Raw genomic sequence first — 13,655 nt, forward strand, 5'->3', positions numbered from 1 at the left:
ATGACTTAGTGCTTTCCCAGGAACAGGCCCAGATCCCCGTCATTTGTGTTAAGCGAAGGCGATGAAAAAGAGTCCGGAGGGCGTGCTGCCTTCTGAGAATTCGTAGGCGATCAAATAAACTCCCACTCCCTTCCATTCTGCTAGCAAACATACAATCTTTGGAAAATAAAATCGATAACCTATGCAGAAGATTAAACTACCAACGGGACATTCAAAACTGTAATATCTTATGCTTCACGGAGTCATGGCTGAATGAAGATATTGTCAACATACAGCTGGCTGGTTATACGCTGTATCGGCAAGATAGAACAGCGGCGTCTGGTAAGACAAGGGGCGGCGGACTATGTATTTTTGTAAATAACAGCTGGTGCACGATATCTAAGGAAGTCTCAAGGTTTTGCTCGCCTGAGGTAGAGTAGCTCATGATAAGCTGTAGACCACACTATCTACCTAGAGAGTTTTCATCTGTATTTTTCGTGGCTATCTACACACCACCACAAACTGAGGCTGGCAATAAGACTGCACTCAATGAGCTGTATTCCGCTATAAGCAAACATGAAAATGCTCACCCAGGTGGCACTCCTAGTGGCTGGGGACTTTAATGCAGAGAAACTTAAATAAGTCTTAGCAAATTTCTGTTAAATGTGCAACCAGGGGTAAAAACAACTCTGGACTACCTTTACTCCACACACAGAGCAAAGCCCTCCCTCACCCTCCATTTGGAAAATCTGACCATAACTCTATCCTCCTGATTCCTGCTTACAAACAAAAATTAAAGCAGGAAACACCAGTGATTCCATCATTAAAAAAGTGGTCAGATGAAGCAGATGCTAAGCTACGGGACTGTTTTGCTAGCACAGACAGGAATATGTTCTGGGATTCCTCTGAGGGCATTGAGGAGTGCACCACAACAGTCATTGGCTTCATCAATAAGTGCATCGATGACATCGTCCCCACAGTGACGGTACGTACGGTACGTACCCCAACCAGAAGCCTTGGATTACAGGCAACATCCGCAATGAGCTAAAAGCTAGAGCTGCCACTATCAAGGAGCAGGACTCTAACCCGGAAGCTTATAAGAAATCCCGCTATGCCCTCCAACGAACCATCAAACAGGAAAAGTGTCAATAGAGACTAAGATCAAATTGTACTACACCGGCTCGGATGTTCGTCGGAGGTGGCAGGGCTCGCAATCCATTACAGACTACAAAGGGAAGCACAGCCGAGAGCTGCCCAGTGACACGAGCCTACCAGATGAGCTAAACTACTTCTATGCTCGCTTCGAGGAAAAGAACACTGAAACATGCATGAGAGCACCGGCTGTTCCGGAAGACTGTGTGATCACGCTCTCTACAGCCGATGTGAGTAAGACCTTTAAACAGGTCAACTTTCACAAGGCCGCAGGGCCAAACGGATTACAAGGACGTGTACTGCGAGCTTGCGCTGACCAACTGGCAAGTGACTTCACTGAAATTTTCAACCTCTCCCTATCCGAGTCTGTAATACCAACATAGTTTAAGCAAACCACCTGTGCCCAAGAACACTTAAGGTAACTTGCCTAAATGACTACCGACCCGTAGCACTCACATCTGTAGCCATGAAGTGCTTTGAAAGGCTGGTCATGGCTCACATCAACACCATTATCCCATAAACTCTAGACCCACTCCAATTTGCATACCGCCCTAACAGATCCAGAAATGATGCACTCTATTGCACTCCATACTTCCCTTTCTCACCTGTACAAAATGAACACCTATGTGAGAATGCTATTCATTGACTGCAGCTCAGTGTTCAACACCATAGTGCCCTCAAAGCTCAAGAATAAGCTAAGGATCGTGGGACTAAACACCTCCCTCTGCAACTGGATCCTGGACTTCCTGACGGGCCGCCCCCAGGTGATAAGGGTAGGTAACAACACATTCGCCAAGTTGATCCTCAAAACAGGGGCCCCTCAAGGGTGCGTTCTCAGTCCCCTCCTGTACTCCGTTCACTCATGACTGCACGGCCAGGCCTGACTCCAACACCATCATTAAGTTTGCCGATGACACAACAGTGGTAGGCCTGATCACCGACAACAACGAGACAGCCTATAGGGAGGAGATCAGAGACCTGGCCGTGTGGTACCAGGACAACAACATTTCCCTCCACGTGATCAAGACAAAGGAGATGATTGTGGACTACAGGACAGGGCTGTAGTGGAGCAGGTTAAGAGCTTCAAGTTCCTTGGTGTCCACATCACGAACAAACTATCATGGTCCAAGACAGTCGTAAAGCTGGCACGACAAAACTTATTATGAAAATATTTGGCATGGGTCCTCAGATCCTCAACATGTTCTACAGCTGCACCATCGAGAGCATCACTGGTTGCGTCACTGCCTGGTATAGCAACTGCTCGGCCTCCGATAACAAGGCACTACAGAGGGTAGTGCGTACGGCCCAGTACATCACTGGGGCAAAGCATCCTGCCATCCAGGACCTCTATACCAGGCGGTGTCAGAGGAAGATCCTAAAAATTGTAAAAGACTCCAGCCACCATAGTCATAGGCTGTTCTCTCTGCTACCGCATGGCAAGTGGTACCGGAGCGCCAAGTCTAGGTCCAAGAGGCTTCTAAAACAGCTTCTACCCCCAAGCCATAAGACTCCTGAACATCTAATCAAATAGCTACCCAGACTATTTACATTGCCCCCCCTTTTTACACAGCTACTACTCTCTGTTGTTATCATCTATGCATATTCACTTTAATAACTCTAAATGTACATATTACCTCGACTAACCAGTGCCCCCGCACATTGACTCTGTACCGATACCCTGTATATAGTCCCGCTATTGTTATTTTACTGCTGCTCCTTATTTACTTGTTACTTTTATCTTCTATTCAAATGTTTTTATATGTGATTTTTTATATTTTTAAACTGCATTGTTGGTTAGGGGCTCGCAAGTAAGATTTTCACTGTATGCGTGACTAATACAATTTTATTTTATTTGACAATATAGAAAATAGTACAAATAAAGAAAAACCCTTGAATTAGTATGTGTCCAAACTTTTGACTGGTACTGTATATAAGGGATAATCAATGAGGGGTTACAGTATATGTTCTATGGAAAAATAATGAACGATGTGGATGGTGTGTTCCCCAGCCTGATGCCTATACAGACTTCTCAAATTAGATTAGATTTATTAGAGGAATAGTCCTCAAACATTATGTTATGCATATCAACAGGTGCATTATGTTATGAAATAGCATATAGTTAGACACACAGCTTTTAAAGAAGTTTGGAAAATGTGATCTGCCTACACACTTAATGGCATGGCATTCTACTCCATCCATACTATCTCCATGCTTCCACCTCTGGGCTGAAATCAAGAGATATCAGCATGAAATCCTGAATGTCCAGGATCTCTTTTATTTCTGATCTTTCCTTGATGCGAGCTCATCAAATCAAATCAAATTTATTTATATAGCCCTTCGTACATCAGCTGATATCTCAAAGTGCTGTACAGAAACCCAGCCTAAAACCCCAAACAGCAAGCAATGCAGGTGTAGAAGCTGTCAGTAACAATTTTCTAAGCTATAATATTACATTTAAAACTCCAAAAATGACATTGCTGAACAGACAAGCCCACATAAATAGTTGGATCTATACTTCGTCTCCCTCTCACTAACCCAGTGTGCCATGCAGGCCTTTCTGCTTTCCGTAGTTTAACCCCCCCATATACTACCAAATATGTTCTCATTTATCTGTGCTACTTCCTGGTTACTTTATCTAGCTAGCAATTATTTTATGTGAAAGGGGATGAGGTTTTCTGAAGAGGAAAAAGCTTCCCATTGAAACTGGATGAGAAATTCAGACAAAATGAGCTGGTATGTATTTTGATAAGACAGCTAGACACATTAATCGTCTTCAACAAGCTAACGGTTTGACTCGACTAGTGAAATTGTGGGGTTAGCTAGCGAACTTAGTCATTGGCTTAGCTTTCAGTAAGTTAACGGTGTCTAGAACTGGCCAAGCAGTTTAGAAATATTATACACATGTAATGTGTTAACAATTATAGCTTACAGTATGGTGTCATTTGCCTTAAACTCGTCAACTAACTTTAAAAGGCTAGCATCCTGAGCGTAGCTTGAGAGCTGTTATTTACATTGGCTAGATAGTTAGCACCCTAGCTAACGTTAGCATAGTGACCATAAACAACAACTTATGACATGTTGGCTTGCCAGTTAACGCGTTAAGTAGCAGCGCTAGCTAACTAACCAACTGTCTAGCAAATAGAGCTAATAGTTACCTGGCACTAACCTTAGGATTTAACTTCAATGTTACGTTGTAGGTGGAGTTAAATTCGTAGTTAGCTAAAATTGGCAACCTGGCTAGCTAACTCACGTTACCTGCTTAGGTAGTATTTAACCCACTCATAGAAGCTGCTGGAGTTTTGATAAGAGTCACTGGGAGGTTCAATTACTACACACCTTTATTGGGTTTGGGCCTGTTTTTTTCATCAATTACAAGGGTACGGGCAGGGCTCGTGTATGACTAAATTGATCAAGCATTTTGCAGCTGAGCCATTTGCTCTGCTGCGCAGTAAGCTAGCCTACAGTCTTAACCTACTAAGATCATAACATGGTGTCAGACGTGCTTCAACCACGTGAAATATACGACCAGAACATTGTCCGAGTCCACAGGACAGATTATTTCACAGAAAATAACTGTTCCTGAGTTTAGAGTGACAAAAACTTGTCTCGTCTTTGAGCAGCCCGAGGCGGAGCCATTGCTCTGGATACTCACACAGGCAGACTATTAACCTAACGTAGCAGGCTTTAAAGAAACACTTGAGCAGTGTCTCTTTCTGGTCCTGATGAGAGAAAAACAAACTATCAAGGAAGGTTCTCTTCTGCACTGTTCAACCAATCCATTAAATGTTGTGGCGGAGTTAAGATTGAGTGTTGCCTTGTTGACGTCCAAAAGCGGAAGTCGCATCCTGAAAACCGGACGCATCCTGTTTTTTTTACAGCCCCACTGAGGGTGACAGACTAGCAGCAGAGTGCATGCTGTGTGAGCACTGCAGGGAGGAGGACAGACAGAGACCAGCAGCTAATGGATGCTAATGATTGAAGTTATTTTGGCCTTTGGTCCGGGCCTTAAATTTGGCAGAAACAATCGGGGCATGGGTAGGGTTTGGGCTTAAAATTTATGCTCGTGCAGGGATCTACGCACAGCCAAGCACAGGGTCAAATGTGGGGTGCCTTAAATTTTGCAGAAGCAATCGGGCCTGTGTAGGGTAGGGCTTAATGGTTGCTGGTATGGGTAGGGCTCAGGCTTAAAATTCATGCCCGTGCAGGGCTCTACGCACAGCCAAGCACGAGGTCAAATGTGTGGTGCCTGTCCAGTGAAAGAGCCCTTTATCAACTATGCTGACCAACTCATTCCAGTTAGGCCCTCACTCTTGCTTCTGTGACGTGAGAGATTTGACTCAGGGGTCATCCGAACAATTGCACTCCTAATGTCCTCAACCAGCCCTCTGTACTCCAGGCAATAGCCCCAATTGAAGTGATATGTTATCCCCTTGCCAATGGCGCACACATTTATAGTTCCAACGTAGTCATTGGTTCTTCCTGTAGCCGCATCATTTCTGTATTTTTATCATGCAGAGCTAATGGCTATGCTGGTAAATAAGACTGTTGTTTCTCTGAGCATGCATACGTCTAGACTAGAGTAGAGTGACGTCCATAAGGAAACAGCTTAGTTCTAAAGGTTTGGTCAAGAGGGAGAGCAGGGGTGTTAAACTGTTGGTTTTAACATGAGTCACTATGTTTTAGGGAATGTAAAACCGGGCACAGCAGTTTGCTGACAGCTAAAACAGTGAGCCTTACCTACATTACTTAGGCCTACACCAAGAGCCATATTGTTGTGTTGAACTTGGGGCAAATTAGGGTTTATGCCTTGCTCTCATTAGCTACATTTTTACAAGAAAAAAAGGTAGAGATCTGTCAACCTTACATGTAAATCGTACAGACATCTGTCAACTGTACATGTAAATCGTATAGAAATCTTGGTGTCATTATACTCCTTATAGTGTGCTCTAAAATATGGAGCAAGTCTTGTTGCTGAAATAAAACAATCTTATATTAAATTGTAAGACAGGCTTTTGTTTGGAACAATATACTCTACAAGTACATTTTCCAGAATGGGCTCGCTGATAATTACGGTGCCTTCAGAAAGTATTCACACCCCTTGACTTTTTCCACATTTTGTTGTGTGAATTTAAAATGGTTTAGATTTTCACTGGCCTACACACAATACCCCATAATGTCAAAAGTGGAATTATGTTTTTACAAATATTAAAGGCTGAAATGTCTTGTGGCAAGTATTCAACCCTATTATGACAAGCCTAAATAATTTCAGGAGTAAATATTTGCTTAACAAGTCAAATAATAAGTTGCATGGACTCACACTGTGTGCAATAATAGTGTTTGAATAGGTACCTCATCTCTGTACCCCACAAATACAATAATCTGTATGGTCCCTCAGTTAAGCAGTGAATTTCAAACAAAGATTTAACCACAAAGACCAAGAAGGTTTTCCAATGCCTCGTGAAGAGGGGCACCTATCGGTAGATGGGTAAAAATAGAAAAAGCAGACATAGAATATCCCTCTGAGTATGGTGAAGTTATTAATTACACCTTTTAATGGTGTATCAATACACCCAGTCACTAAAGATACAGGTGTCCCTCGTAACTCAGTTGCCGGAGAGGATGGAAACCTCAGGGATTTCACCATGAGGGCAATGTTGACTTTAAAACAGAGTTTAATGGCTGTGATAGGTGACAAGAGGATTGATCAACAACATTGTAATTATTCCACAATACCAACCTAATTGACAGAGTGAAAAGGAAGCCTGTACAGAATACAAATACTCCAAAATATGAATACAGTTTGCAACAAGGAACTAAATTCCTGCATGCTCTAGTCTTATCTTGATTTCTGTCCAGTCATATGGTCAAGTGCTGCAAAGAAAGACCTAGTTAAGCTGCAGCTGGCCCAGAACAGAGCAGCACACTTTGCTCTTTATTGCAGTCAGAGGGCTAATATCAATACTATGCATGCAAGTCTCTCTTGGCTAAGAGTTGAGGAAAGACTGACGGAATCACTTAATCACTCACTTAATGTGTTGGAGATTCCAAATTGTTTGCATAGTCAGCTTATACACACAGCATTGACAATCACACCTACCCCACCAGACATGCCACCAGGGGTCTTATCACATTCCCCAGGTCCAGAACAAATTCAAGGAAATGTACAGTATTTTACAAAGCCATGATTGCACAGAACCCCCATTTCATTTAGGATAGCGCAAGTGAACAGCAAACCTTCGTTCAAAAAACTAATAAAGCAATGCCTCTCCTATTGTTGTGTGTATGTACTAACATGTATGTGTACCTGATAGATGCACACTACAGTGCCTTGCAAAAGTATTCATCCCCCTTGGCATTTTTCCTATTTTGTTGCATTACAACCTGTAATATAAATATATTTTTATTTGGATTTCATGTAATGGACATACACAAAATAGTCCAAATTGGTGAAGTTAAATGAAAAAGCTAACTTGTTTTAAAAAATGTGTTTAAAAATAAATAAAATAAAAGGTTAAATGGAAAAGTGGTTGGTTCATATGTATTCACCCCCTTTGCTATGAAGCCCCTAATAAGATCTGGTGCAACCAATTACCTTCAGAAGTCACATAATTAGTTAAATAAAGTCTAAGTATAACATGATCTGTCACATGATCTCAGTATATATACACCTGTTCTGAAAGGCCCCAGAGTCTGCAACACCACTAAGTAAGGGGTACCATGAAGACCAAGGAGCTCTCCAAACAGGTCAGGGACAAAGTTGTGGAGAAGTACAGATCAGGGTAGGGTTATAAAAAAATATCAGAAACTTTGAGCATCCCACAGAGCACTATTAAATCCATTATTAAAACATGGAAAGAATATGGCAACACAAACAACCTGCCAAGAGAGGGCCGCCCACCAAAACTCACAGACCAGGCAAGGAGGGCATTAATCAGAGAGGCAACAAAGAGACCAAAGATAACCCTGAAGGAGCTGCAAAGCTCCACAGCGGAGATTGGAGTATCTGTTCATAGGACCACTTTAAGCCGTACACTCCACAGAGCTGGGCTTTATGGAAGAGTGTCCAGAAAAAAAGCCATTGCTTAAAGAAAAAATAAGCAAACACGTTTGGTGTCCGCCAAAAGGCATGTGGGAGACTACCCAACCATATGGAAGAAGGTACTCTGGTCAGATTAGCTTTTTGGCTATGAAGGAAAACACTATGTCTGGCGCAAACCCAATGCCTCCCATCACCCCGAGAACACCATCTCCACAGTGAAGCATGGTGGTGGCAGCATCATGCTGTGGGGATGTTTTTCATCGCCAGGGACTGGGAAACTGGCCAGAATTGAAGGAATGATGGATGGCGCTAAATACAGGGAAATTCTTGAGGGAAACCTGTTTGTCTTCCAGAGATTTGAGTCTGTGACAGAGGTTCACCTTCCAGCAGGACAATGACCCTAAGCTTATTGCTAAAGCAACACTTGAGTGGTTTAAGGGGAAACATTTAAATGTCTTGGAATGGCCTAATCAAAGCCCAGACCTCAATCCAATTAAGAATCTGTGGTATGACTTAAAGATGCTGTATACCAACAGAACCCATCCAACTTGAAGGAGCTGGAGCAGTTTTGCAAAAATCTCAGTGGCTAGATGTGCCAAGCTTATAGAGACATATCCTAAGAGACTTGCAGCTGTAATTGCTGCAAAAGGTGGCTCTACAAAGTATTGACTTTGGGGGGGTGAATAGTTATGCACGCTCACGTTTTCTTGTTATTTCTTGTTTCTTTCACCCCCAAAAGTTTTTTGCATCTTCAAAATGGTAGGCATGTTGTGTAAATGAAATGATACAACCCCCCCCCAAAATCCACTTTAATTCCAGGTTGTTAGGCAGCAAAATAGGAAAAATGCCAAGGGGGTGAATAGTTTCGCAAGCCACTGTACATGTTAATGATTTTAAAAGTATAGTACCAGTCAAAAGTTTGGACGCCTACTCATTCAAGGATTTTACTTTATTTTTACTATTTTCTATATTGTAGAATAAGAGTGAAGACATCAAACATGAAATAACACATATGGAATCATGTAGTAACAAAAAAGTGTTAAACCAAATCAACATATTTTAGATTCTTGAAACTAGCCACCCTTTGCCTTGATGACAGCTTTGCTGAAGACTTGTTGGCTGCTTTTCCTTCACTCTTGAGATTTGATGATTGTGGAGGCAAGGTCATCTGATGCAGCAACATCACTCTCCTTACACAGCCTGGAGGTGTGTTGGGTCATTGTCCTGTTGAAAAACAAATGATAGTCCCACTAAGCACAAACTAGATGGGATGGCGTGTTGCAGAAGAATGCTGTGGTAGCCATGCTGGTTAAGTGTGCCTTGAATTCTAAATAAATCACAGACAGAGTCACCAGCAAAGCACCCCCACACCACCTCCTCCATGCTTCACGGTGGGAACCACACATGCAGAGATCATCCGTTCACCTACTCTGCATCTCATAAAGACACAGCGTTTGTCATACAAGTAAAAAGCATCTCGAGAGTCTTTCCTCCCAATGAAGTTACTATGTGAGAATTGCCAGAACCATCTGAGATACCAAAAATGTTTGTCTACGCTGGCATGGAATCGCCCTGCCTTAAACAACAACACCATGCAATATAGCCTAATATACTGTAATGCTTTTACTTTTAACATAATTCAGAATAGGTCCAGGATATATCAAGGATATTGTCCTATAGGCTAAGTTAGGCTCTACAGTGAGACAATTTTACTCACATATGTGCTTAAATATTTTGCTGTGCGACCTGGAATTTGTATTTAGGAACATCACTGCGCCTAGAAAAATAAGGATTCTAGTGTTATTACCTAAAACATTTGGCATTGTGCTCCTAAGTTTATTTGTGTGCGCCTCCATTTTTCAACGTAGGTGCACACATGCTCCTTGTCAAAAATTGTCAGCTTTACTGTGAAATGCTTACTTATAAGCCCTTAAGCAACAATGCAGTTTAACAATTTATCCATACTTATCCATACAGTCGATGAACCTGACATCTAACCTATTGTAGTTTGAGTACAATGTAGTGCTCTTGTGCTTGGTTCACTGTAACCCCTGTGTAGTGTTCACTTTGACTAATAGCTTAAGTTGTAAGTCTGTCCATAGAAGAGAAGGTTGTGCTCTTTATTTACCAAATGTAACATGCTCTGTGCACTCTCTGTCTTTCCTGCCCTTCTTTGAGCAGGTCATGGGATCAGGGCTTACAGACTAACCAACGTTTCTAAATGTACAGGCCTCTACTGAAATGCCACTGTGTGTGAAGAAACATAACAAACGATTCCCACAGCATAGACCATCCTCCTTCCTCTACCCCTCTAGCCTACCATTCTCTTTGGATCGCTTTGGGATTTGAGCAAATAAGGCAGTGTCCACAGGCTGTTAGCTAAGTACAGTGTATTCAAAAGTATTCAGACCCCTTGACCTTTTCCACATTTTGTTATGTTACAGCCTTATTATAAAATTGATACAATTATATTTTCATCAATTTAAATCCAATACCCAATAATGACAAAGCAAAAACAGACATTTTTGTGAATGTATTAAAAATTACAAACGGAGTCTTCTCGGGTATGATGCTACAAGCTTGGTACACCTGTATTTGGGGAGTTTCTCCCATTCTTCTTTGCAGATCCTTTCAAGCTCTGTCAGGTTGGATGGGGAGAGTTGCTGCACAGCTATTTTCAGGTCTTTCCAGGGATAGCTGATCGGGTTCAAGTCTGGGCTCTGGCTGGGCCATTCAAAGACATTCAGAGATTAGTCCCGAAGCCACTTCTGCGTTGTCTTGGCTGTGTGCTTAGGGTTGTTGTCCTGTTGGAAGGTGATCCCTTGCCCCAGTCTGAGGTGCTGAGCGCTCTGGAGCAGGTTTTCATCAAGGATCTCTCTGTACTTTGCTCCGTTCATCTTTCCCTCAATCCGGACTAGTCTCCCAGTCACTACCTCTGGAAGAACATCCCCACAGCATGATGTTGCCACCACCATGCTTCACTGTAGGGTTGTTGCCAGGTTTCCTCCAGACGTGAAGCTTGACATTCAGGCCAAAGAGTTCAATCTTGTTTTCATCAGACCAGAGAATGTTGTTTCTCATGGTCTGAGAGTCCTTTAGGTGCCTTTTGGCAAACTCCAAGTGGGCTGTCATGTGCCTTTTTACTGAGGAGTGTCTTCTGTCTGGTCACTCTACCATAAAGGTCTGATTGGTGGAGTGCTGCAGAGCTGGTTGGCTTTCTGGAAGGTTGTCCCATCTCCACAGAGGAACTCTGGAGCTCTGTCAGAGTGACCATCGGGTTCATGGTCGCCTCCCTGACCAAGGCCCTTCTCCCCGATTGCTCAGTTTGGCCAGGTGGCCAACTCGAGGAAGAGTCTTGGTGGTTCCAAACTTCTTCCATTTAAGAATGATGGCTGCCACTGTGTTCTTGGGGACCTTCAATGCTGCAGACATTTTTTGGTACCCTTCCCCGGATCTGTGCCTCGACACAATCCTGTCTCGGGAGCTCTATGTACAATTCCTTCAACCTCATGGCTTGGCTTTTTGCTCTGACATGCACTGTCAACTGTGGGACCTTATATAGACAGGTGTGTGCCTTTCCAAATCATGTCCAATCAATTGAATTTGCCACAGGTGGACTCCAATCAAGTTGTAGAAACATCTCAAGGATGATCAATGGAAACAGGATGCACCTGAGTTCAATTTTGAGTATCATAGCAAAGTGTCTGAATACTTATGTAAATAAGGCATTTCTCTATTTTATTTTTAATACATTTGCAAAAATGTACAGTACCAGTCAAAAGTTTTGACCCACCTATTCATTCAAGGGTTTTGTTTATTTTGACTATTTTCTACATTGTAGTGAAGACAATTATTGAACACATATGGAATCATGTAGTCATCAAAAAAGTGTCAATCAATATATTTTGTATTTTAGGTTCTTCGAAGTAGCCAACCTTGATGACAGCTTTGCACACCCTTGGCATTCTCTCAACCAGCTTCATCTGGAATGCTTTTCCAACAGTTTTGAAGGAGTTCCCACATATGTTGAGCACTTGTTGGCTGCTTTTCCTTCCCTCTGCGGTCCAACTCATCCCAAACCATCGCAATTGGGTTGAGGTCGAGTGATTTGTGGAGGCCAGGTCATCTGATGCAGCACTCCATCACTCTCCTTATTGGTCAAATAGCCCTTACACAGTCTGGAGGTGTGTTGGGTCATTGTCCTGTTGAAAAACAAATGATAGTCCTACTAAGCGCAAACCAGATGGGATGGCATATCACTGCAGAATGCTGTGGCAGCCATACTGGTTAATTTTTTAAAGTAAATCACTGGAAGTGTCACCAGCAAAGCACCCCCACACCATCACCTCTGTGCTTCACAGTGGGATCCACACATGCAGAGATCATTTGTTCACCATCTCTGCGTCTCACAAAGACACGTCGTTTGGAACCAAAAAACTCACATTTGGACTCATCAGCCCAAAGAACAGATTTCCACCGGTCTAATGTCCATTGCTTGTGTTTCATGGCCCAAGCAAGTCTTCTTATTGGTGTCCTTTAGGAGTGGTTTCTTTGCAGCAATTCGACCATGAAGGCCTGATTCATGCAGTCTCCTCTGAACAGTTGTTGAGATGTGTCTGTTACTTGAACACTGTGAAGCATTTATTTGGGCTGCAATTTGAGGCTGGTAACTCTATTGAACTTTTCCTCTGCACAAGAGGTAACTCTTGGTCTTCCTTTCCCGTGGTGGTCCCCATGAGAGCTAGTTTCATCATAGCGCTTGATGGGTTTTGCGACTGCACTTGAAGGAACTTTCAAAGTTCTTTATAGTTTTCCGGATTGACTGACCTTCATGTCTTAAAGTAAAGATGGTCTGTCGTTTCTCTACGCTTATTTGAGCTGTCCTCGCCATAATAGGGATCTTTTACCAAATAGGGCTATCTTCCGTATACCACCCCAATCTTGTCACAACACAACTGATTGGCTCAAATGCATTGAGAATGAAAGAAATTCCACCTCATGATGCTGGTTGAGAGAATGCCAAGAGTGTGCAAAGCTGTCATCAAGGCAAAGGGCGGATGCTTTCAAGAATCTCAAATATAATTAGTTTGGTTTAACACTTTCTTAGTTACTACGTCATTCCATATGTGTTATTTCAAAGTTTATGTCTTCAATATTATTCTACAATGTATGAAATAGTAAAAAGATAGAAAAACCCTTGAATGAGTAGGTGTGTCCAAACTTTGGACTGGTACTCTATAAAAACCTGTTTTCGTTTGTCATTGTGGGATATTATGTGTAGATTGATGAGGATTCTTTATTTAATCCATTTTAGAGGCTGTAACATAACAAAATGTGGAAAAAGTAAAGGGGTCTGAATACTTTCTGAATGCACTGTTGACTTTGTGACTGTGGGGCTCGATTGTATGTTCTGCTGGGCCAAGATCTTTTGTATTGGGCCAAAGATATAGAGTCGTGGTGTTTTGCACGAATTCTAGCAGTCTTT

The 13,655-nt window shown here is 42.4% G+C and overlaps 1 pseudogene; it reads left to right on the plus strand.

Annotated features, from left to right (window-relative positions):
• The first annotated feature begins 3,720 nt into the window (after positions 1-3,720).
• Positions 3,721-13,655, plus strand: part of LOC109879402 (bridging integrator 3-like) — a 51,828-nt pseudogene continuing 41,893 nt past the window's right edge.

The sequence above is a fragment of the Oncorhynchus kisutch genome, linkage group LG3, assembly GCF_002021735.2.
Source record: "Oncorhynchus kisutch isolate 150728-3 linkage group LG3, Okis_V2, whole genome shotgun sequence".
Lineage (NCBI taxonomy): Eukaryota > Metazoa > Chordata > Actinopteri > Salmoniformes > Salmonidae > Oncorhynchus > Oncorhynchus kisutch.